The following is a 15,920-nucleotide window of genomic DNA, read 5'->3' as shown; positions in this document are numbered from 1 at the left end:
GTGCTGGCTGCTTTTATGTCAACGTGACACAAGCTAGAGTCACTGGAGAGGAGAGAGCTTCATTTGAGAAAATGACTCAATCAGATCGGACTGTAGGAAGGCCTGTAGGCATTTTCTTAATTAGCAATTGATGTGGGAGGACCCAGCCCATCGTGGGTGGGGCCACCTCTGGGCAGATCGTCCTGGTTCTGTAAGAAAGCAAGCTGACAGAAGCCTGCCTGCCACCTCAGGTGCGGGCAGGAAGAAGACAACCAAAGGACAGCCAGAGGCCAGCCCGCCACCTTGCTGTGTGGGCAGGCAGGCAGGTGCCACCATGGTGAGTAAGTAGATGGTGGAGAGAGAGAGAAGAAGAGCAGAGAGAGGAGGAGCTGGAGACGAGATGGTGGTGAGGAACAACCTGATGTGAGAGGTCTGTGCTGCCACCTAAGGCCATGGCCATTTCCAGGCCCATGCTGCCACCAAGGGCCATGTCTGGGTGGCCCTACCAGGGCAGGGGTCTGTGTTGATATCCATGCCCCATGTTTCCACCAAAGGCCATGTGGATGTCCATGGTCTAGGCTGCAGCCTGAAGCCATGTTGATGTCTGAGGACTGTGCTGAGCTGGCCCTGCCCCTCACCGCCTGCCACCTGTGGGAGAGTTGGCCTCAGAGGCGTGGACGAGAGCTGGCAGGCTGACCAACTCAGCTACCACCCAGGCCCAGATCCAGGGCTTTGAGTTTGCTCACCCCAACATCTACCTCATCTATGAGCTGCTGGACCACATGAAGGGGCCCGCCTGTGGAACCATAGTCCCAGGATCTCCATGACTCTGGGCAACAACAGAATATCCAAGAGGAGTCTCGGTGAGGGTCCAGTATGGATCATGTAGCAGAAGCCAGAGGCCTTGAACCAGACCAAATGACTCATTACAATGAACATTTGCAAGTAAAGCTGTTTGGGCGAAAAGGTATACTGCATGATACCCAGCAGTTCCCAATGCCACTACAATGAACGACTGCGTGATGGAGAGGCAGGAAAGACGGAGGAGTGGAATGGTACATGCACAGCAGAACTGCAGATGCAGCCACTGTGATGGGTGTGCAGGAAGGCTTTGGTCACGAGAGGAGCAGGGCGTTGCCCAGAGTTAGATTTTTTTTTTTGGTTCAGTTTTATTTTATTTTATTTTTCTTTGGAGGGGGAAGGTTACAAGGGTAGAGAGTAGATATGGAAAGACTAGGAAATGAGTGGGATTGGGGTGCATGGTGTGAAATTCCCAAAGAATCAACTAATAAATCTTTAAAAAGAAAGAAAGCAGGCTGAGAAAACCATATGGAGCAAGCCAGTAAACATGGCCTCTGCATCAGCTCCTGCCTCCAGCTTACTGCACTGTTTGAGTTCCTGTCCTGACTTTCTTCAATGATGGACTAGTGTAAGCCAAATAAACCCCTTCCTCCACAGGTTGTTTTGGTCATGGTGCTTCATCACAGCAGTAGAAACACTAAGACAGTAATCATGCCATATCACAAAACAAAAGAGAAGCAATGTTGGAAACTGAAAGCACTATGAGCTAACAGTGTTCCCCATATGCTGAGTTAATGACAACTCAATCATCATTGCTGATAATGTGGATAGTCCACCCTGTATAATCAAGTAGGGTCTGGGGATGTAGCTCAGTTGGTAGAGTGCTTGTCTTGCATGCACGAAGCCCTGGGTTCAATCCCCTATACCACATAAACCAGGTATGGTAGCTCATGCCTGTAATCCTAGTACTCAGAGTTAGGATTCTGTACATGAGCAGCTCGGGGTCTTGTCTGGCGCTTTATGTCATCAGCCTACATGGACCACCACGCTCTCTCTCTGCACTTCTCTTCCTGTGTTTCTCTGTTCCTGCTCTGTTCCCTCCGCCAGGCCTGGCTCTCTCTCCCTCCCCCTTTCCTTCCAATAAAGCTCTAAAAACTAATATTGGGTTCTGCCGTGACCCGTGACTCTTCCACCGACCAACCAGCGCCATTCATCCTTTCACTCAGAAAATGGAGGAAGGAAAATCAGGAGTTAAGGTCACCCTCATACATAGAGTAAGTTCGAGGCTTGCCTGGGATACACTGGACACTATCTCAGAAAAAATAAAATAAAATTCTTACATAAGGGCTTTCAAGATGGCTCAGCTGCCAAGCCTAAAGACCAGAGTTCTGTCCCCAAGCTTCACATGGTACAAAAGAGAACCAGCTCCCACAAGTCCTCTGAACTCCATACATATATCTGCATATATCCACACATGTGCACATATAAATTAAATGTAGGGTCTATAATTCCAGTATCTCATCACAGGAGTGACAGAACAACTCTGACCTCAGAACTTCCGCATGACATCCGTTCCATTCTGTAGCCACTGTGGTTCGAATCCCCATCTCACCACAGTGACCTGGTCCTCTTATGACAGGTCTCCAGAGAGAAGTCATAGTGCTATTGGCCATCTGGGCTTCTTTCAAACTCCAGAACCAGGAAGAATCCAGATGCTCTGCTCATATCATTTCTCTAGATTTGTGCTTTATATTTATATCTGAGTGTGTCCCTGACTTGAGATTTATTTTCTGCTGTAAGAATCATGAGGACTATGGCAGTGTCTACAGAGTCTTCTTTATCCCTTCTTCCAAAGCCATGGTTTTCCATCTCTAACACTCTCTCTCTCTCTCTCTCTCTCTCTCTCTCTCTCTCTCTCTCTCTCTCTCTCTCTCTCTCTCTCTCTCTCTCTCAGATCTGTGAGCCTGCCACAAAGCCTATCTGTCCTCTGTTCTGGTTCTGTTTGGTCTGGGTGAATCTCTCTCTCTCTCTCTCAGATCTGTGAGCCTGCCACAAAGCCTATCGGTCCTCTGTTCTGGTTCTGTTTGGTCTGGGTGAAGTCGGCACTGGCGCTTCTTTTCAGCATTAGCACAGTGTCACAGCTTGGCGTAGCGCACACTGTGGTGGTTTGGGTGAGAATGTCCCCCATACTCTTGAACATCTGAACACTTGGTCCCAGTTGGTGACACTCCTTGGGTAGGTTTAGGAGGTGTGGTCTTGCTGGAGAAAGTATGTCACTGGGTGCTGGCTTTGAGGTTTCAAAAGCCTTGTGCTTTTTCCAGGGTACTCTCTCTGCTTCCTGGTTGTGGTTTAAGATGTGAGCACTCAGAATGCTGCTCCAGCTACCATGGCCCCTCTTCACGATGATGATAGACTCTAATCCCTCTGGAACTGGAGGCCCTTCTTTCCATGAGCTCCTTGGTGATGGTGTTTTATCACAGAAATAAGAAAGAAACTAACGCACAGACTTTGCTTGTGGGTCACTTCTAAATCCATTAGCTTTTCTGTAGATGGTCCATCATTGTTTTACATGCCTCTCTAAGTATTAAATCACTGACATGAAATAATTACAGAGGAATCAGGAACCTCTGGAAATGAGCAGTTGTGAGCTGCTGTGTAGGTGCTGGAACTAGAACCCCGGTCCTCTGCAAGAGCAGTGAGTGCTCTTAACCACCGAGCCATCTCTCTGGCCCCAAATCCCACACTTTAAATAGCTGCTTTTCCTATTGTTGTTAAGGGAAGAAAGGTTCGTTTTGGTTTAAAGTTCAAGGAGATGCAGCCCATCATGGTGGGGAAGGCGTGGCCGCAAGAGCAGGAGGAGGCTGGTCACACTGCGCCTGCTATCAGGAGGCAAAACGTGGACAGGAAGTGAGACACGCTAGGAAACTTCAAGGCCCACCTCTACAAACTCACTTCCTCCCACAAGTCTCCGCCATCACAAGTACTCAAACACGTGAGCCTTTGGGGGACTTTTCACATCCTAGCTACAACAGATGATGACAGGAATTCCAGCCACGCCCCCTTGATCAGGAATGCCCCAGGGAGACACTTAGTCATTTCTGCCCAGTCATTTCCAGGTCATACCTAGGTAACCCATGCTCGAGTGTGGCGTGACCACATGATCTATGCGCATGCGTGGAGTAGCCACATGGGCCTATGTGTGCATGCACGGGATGGTCCTTAAAAGGCAGGGCCCCATGTCGTGTCCCCCCCTTCTTCCCTCACATGTCCTTTCAGCAGCCCTGATCACACCTATCCCTTTTCCCTTCTTTAATAAAACTCTTGTTAGTGGATTCTGTCGTGTTTCGTGACTTTTCCTCACAGGGTAAGAGCGCCAATAAAAGCCATCAGATAGGATATATGAACTGTACCTCTGTAGAATTATTATTTTCAAACTTTGCGTCTTGAGGTCTGGGTGTATAGTTCAGTTAGCAGAGTGATTGCCTGGCGTGCATGAAGCCGTAGGTCAATCCTCAGCACTGTGTAAACTAAGCATGGTAGTTCACACCTGTTGTGGGATGTCCTGTATGCTGTGGATATATGTTGCTATGATTGATTGATAAATAAAACGCTGAGTGGGGCCTGGAGAGATGGCTCAGAGGTTAAGAGCACTGACTGCTCTTCCAGAGGTCCTGAGTTCAATTCCCAGCAACCACATGGTGGCTCACAATCATCTGTAATGAGATCTGGTGCCCTCTTCTGGCCTGCAGTCATACATGCTGTATACATAATAAATAAATAAATCTTTAAAAAAACAAAAAACAAAAAACGCTGAGTGGTCAGTAGCCAGGCAGGAAGTATAGGTTGGACAAAGAGAGAGGTGAATTCTGGGAATTGAAAGGCTGAGGCAGAGGAGATGCTGCCAGCTGCCATGAATAGCAACATGTAAGATACTGGTAAGCCACAAGCCATGTGGCAAGGTATAGATTTATAGAAATGGGTTAATTTAAGATATAAGAACTAGATAACAAGACGCCTGAGCCATTAGGCCAAACAGTTTAAGTAATATAAGTCTCTGTGTGTTTGATTGGGCCCAAGCAGCTGTGGGACTGGCGGGTGAGAAAGATTTGTCCTGACCATGGGCCAGGCAGGACCAGAAAAACTTCAGCTACATACACCTGTAATTCCAGCACTCAGGAGGTAGGCAGGAGCATCAGGACTTGAAGGTCATCTTAACTAAATAATGAATTTGAGGCCATCCTGGGCTACAAGAGACCTTGTTTCAAAAATATATATATAAACCTCAAAGTCAGGCATGGTGATGATGCCTTTAATCTCAGCCCTTAGGAGGCAGAAGTAGGCAAATGTCTGAGAGTTCAAGGCCAACCATGTCCACATAGTGAGTTCCAAGACAGCTAGGGCTACATAGTGAGACCCTAACTGGAAAAGAAGGAGAAGGAGAAGGGAGGGAAGAAAGAAAGAAAGAAAGAAAGAAAGAAAGAAAGAAAGAAAGAAAGAAAGAAAGAAAGAAAGAAAGAAAGGAAGGAAGGAAGAAAGAAAGGAAGGAAGAAAGAAAGAAATACAGGAAGAGAGGGAGGCGAGAGAGAGGGAAGGAAGGGAGGAGGGAGGGAGGGAGGGAGGGAGGAAGGAAGGAAAACTTGGCTCCTGACCTCCTGGTCATCCCATTGACTCCCATTCCCAGTGCCAGTTTTCAAGCTCTTGTAGAGATACTAGTGTTACTCATGATTCTTGGGCTTTCTGCCACATTGATCCCACCCTGGCGCTCACTCACCACTCCCACATCTCTCCAGATCCAGAGGTGGGGAGTGTGTGGGAATCAGGGAAGGACGGTACTGAGGACCTGCACACAGAGTCACCTGGAGACCTTTAAAACTGAGCAGGGATTGAATGCCATTTGGAGGTCTTAACTCAGTTGGGGGGATGATTATTCAATCTGACAGGATCTGGAACACCTAGGAGGCAAGCCTCCACTAACATCTGTGAGAGATTATCTTGATTAGGTTAACTGAGGTTAATCAGGTTAATTTTGCCCAAGAGTACAAAACTAATAAGAACCAAAGACCAGACTGAGGCAATGCCTCAGCTGTTAAAGCACTTTCCACACAAGCATAAGGTCCAAAGTTCAGATCCCCAGATCCCAGTAAAGGCCACATGGGCATTGGGACCCACCTGTCATTTCAGCCCAGCAAGTTGGAGACAGGGATCCCTACAATAAGTCGGCTACGGAGGGTAGCCATATCAGTAAGTGTGATTGAGAGACCCTGACTCAATGAATAAAGTAAGAGAATTATTGAGAATAATTCCCAACATGAACCTTGGGCCTCTGAATCCATCCGTGTGACCACACATCCACACATATATGACCCAAATAAATGCAAACACACATATACACATGCAAGCATAACATACACACACACACACACACACACACACACACACACACACACACACACACACGCATTAAAATGAAAATGATAGACAAAAAAGGAACGGAAGGCCAAGGTCATATCATTTCACTACACCGTCCAACCCCAGGTGACCTCCTCAATCCCCAAGCACACCTAACTGGCCCCCACCATCTTTCCCTCCTTCCTTCACTATTCCCTGGGTAAAAGTCATAAGGACACACTCTCCACACCAACCTCTCCTTCTAGACAGCAAAGAGTCACAGCTGTTATTTCCTGTCTCCTAGGCAACTTGACTCAGCAAGGCACCAACCCTGTGATGCTCTGAGCTTCAGAATTGACCTGGAATGCCACGCCTCCCTTTCTCTCATGAAGAAATTCTTTTCATTTCTCAGTGAAGCAAGGACCTCATCCAGTGTCTTTGTTAGGGTTTCTGTTGCTGCAGCGAAACACCATGACCATAAAGCAAGTTGGGGAGGAAAGGGTTTATTCAGCTTACACTTCCACATGGTTGTTCACCACTGAAGGAAGTCAGGACAAGAACTCAAACCAGGCAGGAACCTGGAGGCGGGAGCTGATGCAGAGTCCACAGAAGGGTGCTGCTTACTGCCTTGCTTCCCCTGGCTTGCTCTGCCTGCTTTCTTATAGAACCCAGGACCACCAGCCCAGGGATGGCACCACCCACCATGGACTGGGCCCTCCCTCATTGATCACTACTTGAGAAAATGCCTCACAGCTGGATCTCATGGAGACATTTCCTCAACTGAGGCTCCTTCCTCTCTAACGACTCTAGCTTGTGTCAAGTTGACACGCAAAACCAGCCAGTACATCCAGAAAGAAGTCAGGGCCTCAGATAGTCATACCTTCTGGTTTCCATATATTATAAGGAGAAAATCATTTTTGTGGAATCACAACATATATAAGCACTAGGCTAGGTATACAGAATAGATGTGGGCAGTGCCTAAACAGACTTTCTCTCATCTCTGGGACACTCTTCTTCAGCACCCACTCCCTGCACTGCTCACCCTGCACACTTGAGCGGGCTCAGGAAGCTGGCCCTCACTACACCCCCACCTATTGTCCCCTTACGACTCTTCTTGAAGAAAAACCATCTGCTACCCCTCACAAGGCTCAACCCTTCACCTGACATCATACCCCAATTCTTCCCAGGCCAAAACACCTCAGACGTTCCTCTTCCAGCCTTGACTTCTCATCCTGACCCTTTCCTTGCCTGTACACAAGCTCAGTCTTACCCAAGCTTTTGGTTTTAAACACATTTTAGTTACATTTATTTGTTTATTGGAGTTGGGGCATGCACATATGGAGGTCAGAGGACAACCTGTGAGGGGTGACTCTTTCCTTCCACCATAGGAGTCCTGAGGATCAAACTCAAGTACTCAGTATTGGCAATGAACACTACCCACTGAACCATCTCACCAGCTCTTACCCAAGATTTTAAAACACAGTAATCCCTTGAGCCTGGTTTGATGGCTTGTCGTTGGTTTGTTGTGTTTTTTTTTTTTTTACTCTTTGGCTCTTTTGGTGGTTGGCCACCCAGCTCCCAAATAAACCCCATGGAGTCTTATTCTTTCTTATGAATGCCCAGTGTTAGCTTGGCTTATCTCTAGCTAGCTTTTCTTAACTTAAATTAGCCCATCTATCTTTTGCCTCTGGGCTTTTGCTTTTCTCTATTTCTGTATATCTTTTCTTTCTTTCTTACTCCGTGACTGGTTGTGTAGCTGGGTGGCTGGTCCCTAATGTCCTCCTCTCCTCCTTTTCTCATTCCTCTTTCCTTTTTTCAAGACTAGATTTCCCCTCCTATTTTTTCTCTCTGCCTGCCGGTCCTGTCTATCCTTTCTCCTGCCTACCTACTGACCATTCAGCTCTTTATTAAACCATCAGGTGTTTTAGACAAGCACAGTAACACAGCTTCACAAGAGTTAAACAAATGCAACATAAAAGAATGCAACAAATCTTTGCATCATTAAACAAATGTTCCACAGCATAAACAAATGTAATACATCTTAAAATAATATTCCACAACAATGACTCATGTCTATAACCCTAGCACTTGGGATGCTGAGGCAGGAGGATCACTATAAATTTGAGGCCATCATTGTTACCAGATATTTTCTCATACTGTATGAAGATGTCTCTGTTTTACCTCACCTGCCTAAGGCACCTTCTGATTGGTTTAATAAAGAGCTGAATAGCCAATAGCTAGGCAGGAGAGGATAGGCAGGACTTCCAGGAAGAGAGAAGAACTCAGGGGAAGAATCGAGAATCAGGAGATTTACCAGCCAGATTCAGAGGAAGTCAGATGTACTGTACTGAGGAGAGGTAACAAGTCACGTGGCAGAATGTAGTTTAATATAAACAGGTTAAGTTTTAAGAGCTAGTTGGAAACAAGCCTAAGCTAAGGCGAAGCTTTCATAATTAATAAGAAGTCTCGGGGCTGGAGAGAATGGCTCAATGGTTAAGAGCACTGACTGCTCTTCCAGAGGACCCAGGTTCAATTCCCAGAACCCACATGGCAGCTTGTAGCTGTCTGTAACTCCAATTCCAGGAGACCCAACAACCATAACAAAACACCAATGTACATAAAATAAAAATAGATATTTAAAAAAAAATAAGAAGTCTCCATGTCATTATTTGTGAGCTGGCAATCCAAAGAAAGTCCAACTACTCATTGTGACCCACACAGCAAGTTCCAGGTCAGCCTAAGTTGCAGAGACCCTGTCTCAAAAAGCAAAAGTAAACAAACCTAAAAGAGTGATAACCCCGTGGACCTTGCCCCCTTTCCAGCTACTGTCCCCCCCATAACCTGGATTAATGATAGGCTGCCTGGCTCCTGCAAATGTCATCATTAAAGTCACAGTGACTCCTTGTTTTCAGATCTTCTGTTGTTTTGAGACTGGGTCTGGTGCAACCCAGGTCTGGCCTCCAACTATAAGGCCAAGGATGGCCTTGAACTTGTGATCCTCCTTCCTCTGTCTTCTCTGAGTGCTGGGGTTACAGGCATTGGATCCGCACATCATGAGGTACTGGGGATTTAACCCATGGCTCTGTGCATGCTGGACAAGCACTCTACCCACTGAGCCACACTCCCAGCCCCAAATCTTGTGAGCGTACTTGACCATGAGAACCACCCTCTCCTCCTAGAAACTGCCCCAGCCCGAGTCGCCGTTCCCACTGGGTCTTCCACCTCTCTGACCTCACCGTCCCAGGCTTCCTTGCCAGCTCTTCTCTGTGAACACTGGCAGCCTCTGTGGCCCTTTTTCTTTTAGACGTTCACTAGACAACCCCATCCACTCACACATCTTCATCAGTCTTCCAAGCCGTCCCTTCCCACGGTTCTACAGACTGTAGGTCCTGCAGGGTTACTAACAGAAGCAGCATCCTACCCAAAACTTAAACCTCTGCCTGAGGACCCACAGGCACGGTTCCTAGCTTTCCACTCAGACCCTTTGTGCAAAGTCCTCTTCTGGGCATGCCGTCCGCTGACTGGGTTCTCCTCCGTGAGGACGAGCACATAGCCACATATCCTGTTTCCACCACCGCAAGTTCCATGTAACAAGAAGGAAGACCAGGGCTTCTTCACCTTTGGCCAACCAAATTTCTCCTCTGCTCATCTCCTCGGCTAAAATGACTGATTGTCTTGTGACAAGAGTGCCCTCTTTTTTAAAAAAAAAAAAAAGATTTATGTATTTGTGTATACAGTGTTCTATCTGCATGTATCCCTGCAGGCCAGAAGAGGGTGTCAGACCTCATTACAGACGGTTGTGAGCCACCATGTGGTTGCTGGGATTGAACTCAGGACCTCTAAAAGAGCAGTCAGTGCTCTTAACCACTGAGCCATCTCTCCAGCCCCACAGTGCCCTTCTTGAGGAATGTCTTTCAAACTGCACTGCTGCCTTCAGTGGGTGGGGCTCTCTCCCATTCCAGCCCTCTGCTCACAACGGGGCTTTGTCACTCCAGCCATCATGAGATGGAGTTCCCTTCTTCCATCTGGTGGGGTTGAGGTCACTGCAGAAGCAATGCTATGTGACTTCCATGGTTTGGTTAGCTTCTGCTAGGTTCTTGGTACCCTGCCGCAACCTTCATCAGTAACAGTGCCCTTGGGCTGGCATACTGTGAGGAAGTCTAACACAGCCCCTGCAGAAAGCCCACAGAAGAGGTCAGTGAAGAGAGGCAGTTTCAGGACATTCTGGCACAGCCCTGGGTACTTACTAAATTGAAGAGACATTTTGTTTTGTTTTGTTTTGTTTTGTTTTTCGACACAGGGTTTCTCCGTGTAGCTTTGTGCCTTTCCTGGAACTCACTCTGTAGCCCACGCTGGCCTCGAACTCACAGAGATCCACCTGCCTCTGCCTCCCAAGTGCTGGGATTAAAGGCGTGTGCCACCATCGTCAGGCATGAAGAGACATTTAAGTCAGAATATTCCAACTGAGCCCTTTTCAAATTCCTGTATCACAGAAAACATGAAAGATAATAAAATGATTAATATTTTAAAGTATTAAGGGGTGTGTGTGTGTGTGTGTGTGTGTGTGTACTTCTTTGCCTTACTTTCCGAGAGTCTCTTACTGAGACCTGAGGATCACCAGTTTGGCTAGGCTGGCTGGCTAGCAGGCCTCAGGGATCTGCCGGTCTCTAATTCCCAGCACAAGGACCACATGTGCATATCACGATGACCATCACTTTCATGTACACGTGGGAGATCAAACTCAGATCCTCGTGGTTGTGTAGCAAGCACTTTACCAACTTTGCCGTCTTCCCTGCCCTTAAGCCACTAAACTATGAGATTATTTCATCCACCCAAGTACTGACCAGGCCTGACCCTGCTTAGCTTCTAAGGTCAAACAAGTTTGGATACACTCAGGGTAATGTGGCTGGAGATCAAGATGATTTTTTTTTTATTTACGTGCATGTAACTGTGTGTGAGTGTACCTTTGTGTGGGTGTCCACAGAAGTGAGAAGGGGGCGTTGGATGCCCTGGAGCTGGAGTTATAAGCAATTGTGAACCACCCACTGTAGGTGGTGGGAACTGAACTCCCCTGTAAGAACAGTATGTGCACTTAACTGCTAAGCTGTCTCTTAGGCCCCTGAGATGGTTTTCATGCAACAATCAGCGTTGAGAGCAGTGACCATGAAGTCAGTTCTCTATGTTATAACCAGTGCAACTCAAGATGAAGCAGAATGGCAGAGAATGGAATGAAAAATGTAGTAACAAAGGTAAAGTGATATTGGGAGACTTTGTCAGTCAGTATTTGCACATGAACATGAATCCAAAAATCATAAGTAAAAAAATAGGTATATTTTAATAATGGGCTAGGAATCTGAACAAAGAGTTCTCAATTGAAGAAATAAAAATGTCTAAGAAATACCTCAAAAAGTGTTCATCATCCTGAGTGACGATTGAAATGCAAATTAAAACAACTTTGAGATTTTGTCTCACCCCAGTCAGAATGGTCAAGATTAACAGAACAACTGACTACAAATGCTAGTGGGTTATGGAGAAAGAGGAGCAAATCCTTGTTCACTGATGACAGGAATGTAAACCAGTGTAGCCACTCTGGAAATCAATATTAAAAAATCCTCATAAAACTAAAAATAAAACCGGCATACGACCCAGCTACACCACTCCTGGGCATCTGCCCAGAATCCTGGACATCCTGCTCCCCAGACACTAGCTAAGCAATGCTTGTTGTTGCCCTATTCACCATGTCTAGGAAATGGAGAAAACCTAAATGTCCTTAAGAGATGAAAGAAAATGTGGTACATATACACTGTGGAATACTATTCAGCTGTAAAGAAAATGGAAATTACAAAAATTGTAGGTAAGTGGATGGAACTAAAGAAGATCATATTGAGTGAGTAGCCCAGACTCAGAAAGACAGGTGTTCTCTCTCTTCTGCTCCTAGCTCCAAATCCTCAGATGCAACTACAAAACATGGAGTAACCACAGGAACCAGGAAAGTGTAAAGGAACCATGGGTTGGGGGAGCTTGGAAGGGGAACAACAGGATACAGGTGATATGAAGTGGGAAATGGAATCATAGGGAAGGAGGCTCTGTGGTGGTTTGAATAAGAATGGCCCCCATAGGCTCATATATTGAAGGCTTAATCTCCAGTGAGTGACACTACTTGAGAAGGACCAGGAGGCGTGGCCTTGTTGAATGTGTCATTGGGAGTGAGCTTTAAGGTTTCAAAAGCTCATGCTAGTTCCAGTCTCTCTGTCTCTCTGTCTCTGTCTGTCTGTCTGTCTGTCTGTCTCTCTCTCTCTCTCTCTCTCTCTCTCTTTGCCTACAGATGAGGATATATCTCTCAAATACTTCTCCAGCATCTGCCTACATGGCACATCCTCCCTGCCATGATGATAGTGGGCTAAACCTCTGAAACTGTAAGCAAGGCCTCAGTTAAACGTTTTCTCTTATAAGAGTTGCCTTGGTCATGGTGTCTCTTCACAGCAGTAGAACAGTGACTAAGACAGTCTCCATCTGAGGAGGAGGGAAGGAGGTCAATACAGAAGGAGAGACAACACCAAGGCTGTCTGATAAGCCTCGACGAATCACACTATTTTAGATTTACCTAAGATTATGCACTCTACACATAAGTGTACATGTATACACACACACACACATATACTCATATACATATGTATTTTTAAAGGACAGTAAGCCACTTGGCTGAGAGTGATCTCCACAAGAACCATAGAGTAACAAAAACCCACTACCAGTCACAGGAAACCTCCTTTCAAAGAGTTGGACAGCATAGTCCAAGTGACTCCTGAAAGAATATAGATTACGGATGTAGCCCACGGTTAACTCTCAGGAGTGGGCCCCTATTGCTGAAGACACCACACACTTAGGACACACGACTCCAATTACTCAAACTGGATCCGACCTGAAAGCCTCTTTCGTGTGATTCAGCTCCCACGGTTCCAGAAAATACTATGCAAAGCTGCCAAGGGAGGGAACAATTAAACAGTTGTACTCAGCTGCAACACCTATGAACCGCAATGACCAGCATGGCAGGATATGCACAATGGTGTGGGGGACCAGCCCCCACCTTTTACAGGTTCCTATGAGAAGGAGAGAGGAATAAGAAATAGTAAGTAGAATGATAGGCCTAACTGAGAAGAAGAAGAAAGAAACACAGGACAGCTTCGGGGGGACCTGGGTCAATACCCAACGGCCCAGAACTTTATTCAAAAGGGCTTTTTTTTATAACAATGCCAAGGGGAGGGGCAAAGACCTCTCTCTTGCTAGATACAACCAAGTATAGACCCTTCCAAACACCTGGTACCCAGGCCTGTGGTCCAATCATCCTCTTACGCAGTCCTGCTGGGTAAAGCAAGCTCAGATTTCACTAGGAAAGCTCTGTGGGCTCCCACACAATGGTGCAGGAAGTGTCACTCACATATCTGTGGCAACCAACAGCTGTCTAATTGGACTTAAGGCTCACTCAACAAGAAGGAAATCATGCCTGGTACTAGAAACCTGGCCAGCTTCCCTGGGCTAGTGAGGCCAAGGATCTTAGAAAAGAATCTACCACCATCCTTACTACATTCCAAATCTTATTCTTTCTTTGTGTGTCTGTGTCTGTGTCTGTCTGTCTGTCTGTCTGTCTGTCTGTCAGTCTCTCTCTCTCTCTCTCTCTCTCTCTCTCTCTCTCTCTCTGTGTGTGTGTGTGTGTGTGTGTGTGTGTGTGTGTGTGTGTGTGTGTTTTTCTGAGACAGAATTTCCCTGTATAGCCCTGACTGACCTGGAACTAGCTATGTAGATCCAACTGGCCTCAAACTCAAAGATCTGCCTGCCTTTGTCTCCCAAGGGCTGTGATTAAAGCTGCCCAGATTCTCTGAACACATGTGCAGCCTGGTTATCCATCCCTATGGTGAATTTGTGGACTCGGGTTCCCAGGACACAAACATCAAGTTCAGGACATCAGAAGGAAAGGCTGTGTCTTCTGATATAGGGGGCACAGCCAGGCTGTGCGGTGTCTCTGGTTCAGCACTGATGGGAAGTGGCTGGCATCATCATCAGGTGACCACACAGTGAAGCTCTGGGATCTGGCAGTTGGCAAGATGATGTCTGGGTTCCCTGGTTACACGGGTCCACATGGCAGGATTTCACTCCAATGAGTATCTCCTAGCTTCTTGCAGCTCTGACAAGACGATCCTCTTCTGGGACCTGGAGAAGTTCCAGGTGGTAAGCTGCATTGAGGGGGATCCAGGGCCTGTCAGGAGCATCTTCTTCAGCCCTGATGGCTGCTGCTTGTACAGTGGCTGCAGTACTCACTGCGTGTCTATGGCTGGGAGCCTGAGCCTGAGTGTTGCTTTGATGTGGTCATTGTCAACTGGGGCAAGGTGGCTAACCTGGCCATCTGTAATGACCAGCTGATAGGTGTGGCCTTCTCCCAGGGTAATGTCTCCTCTTGTGTGATGGACCTTATGGGAGTCGCCAGAACAGGTACTGTGACCCAGGACCCTGGGCAGGCTAGGCAGCCTCTGACACAGCAGACCCCCCAACCCCGGTGCCTCCCTCCACCACATCTACAAGTGGCCCAGCACATCCTGCAGCAAGCCTCAGCAGGAAAAGCACAGCTCAGAGAGCGAGCGGCACAGCCGCAGTAGCAAAGATGACAAGGACGAGCCTGAGTCCCGGCCGAGATCTAGAATACCGAGGACTACAATGAGATCTTCCAGCCCGAGAATAGCATCCATCAGACACCACCCCAGAGAAGCAAGCCCTTCCCAGCACCCCCAGAGGATGACACAGCCACAGCAAAGGAGGCTGACATAACCCAGCCTAGCCATGGACGTGCAGTTGCTGGTACCAAATCTCGAGGTCCCAGCCCCACCTCCTGTCATGACTTCCACTCCTGCACCCAAGGATGAGCCTGTCACCATCCCTGCCACATGGGATGAGCCCATTGGCCCAAAGGCCTCTGACTTACTGCCCACCATGAAGGCCCCCCAGCAGGCAGAGCTGGTGGATGCAGATGCCATGTCACAGATACATAAAGGCCACAACACCATGTGTGTGGTGCTCACCAGCCGCCACAAGAACCTGGACACTGGACATGCCATGTGGACCACAGGAGATATCAAGACATGGATGGACTCTGCAGTAGCCATCAGTGACCTCTCTGTGGTGGTGGACCTCCTGAACATTGTCAACCAGAAAACTTCCCTATGAAGCTGGACCTGTGCATCACTACCATGCTACCACAAATCGAGAAATTTCTGCAGAGCAAGTGTGAGAGCTATGTCCAGACCAGGTGCACCTCCCTGAAGCTGATCCTGCAGTGGTTCTTGCCCCTCATCCCTGTGGCAGCCCTGCCCTCTGTGGGTGTGGACACCAGCCAAGAGGAGAGGCTGCACAAGTTCTGAATCTGCTTCAAACAACTGCAGAGCATCAGGGGCCTTGTCAAGAGCCAGTCAGATCTGAGTGGCCCCCATGGATTTGAAACTCATTGAAACATCTCACCAGCCCTCATCAATTTTTTAAAATGAACCTTATTTCTTTTTTTTAAAGATTTATTTATTTATTATGTATACAGAAGAGGGTGCCAGATCTCATTACAGATGGTTGTGAGCCACCATGTGGGTGCTGGGAATTGAACTCAGGACCTCTGGAAGAGCAGTCGGTGCTCTTAACCTCTGAGCCATCTTTCCAGCCCGAACCTTATTTCTATTTTTCTAGAGGTTGTAGTGCTGATGATCTGGTCCAGAACC

The 15,920-nt window shown here is 47.3% G+C and overlaps 1 pseudogene; it reads left to right on the top strand.

Annotated features, from left to right (window-relative positions):
* Window positions 1-14,049: 14,049 nt before the first annotated feature.
* LOC131906451 (katanin p80 WD40 repeat-containing subunit B1-like) lies at window positions 14,050-15,662 on the top strand (annotated as a pseudogene).
* The last annotated feature ends 258 nt before the right edge of the window (window positions 15,663-15,920 follow it).

Source organism: Peromyscus eremicus, chromosome 3 (genome assembly GCF_949786415.1).
Source record: "Peromyscus eremicus chromosome 3, PerEre_H2_v1, whole genome shotgun sequence".
In the NCBI taxonomy this organism is placed as follows: Eukaryota; Metazoa; Chordata; class Mammalia; order Rodentia; family Cricetidae; genus Peromyscus; species Peromyscus eremicus.
Note: the sequence above shows the minus strand (reverse complement) of the source record. Positions and strands in the feature narration are given on the sequence as shown.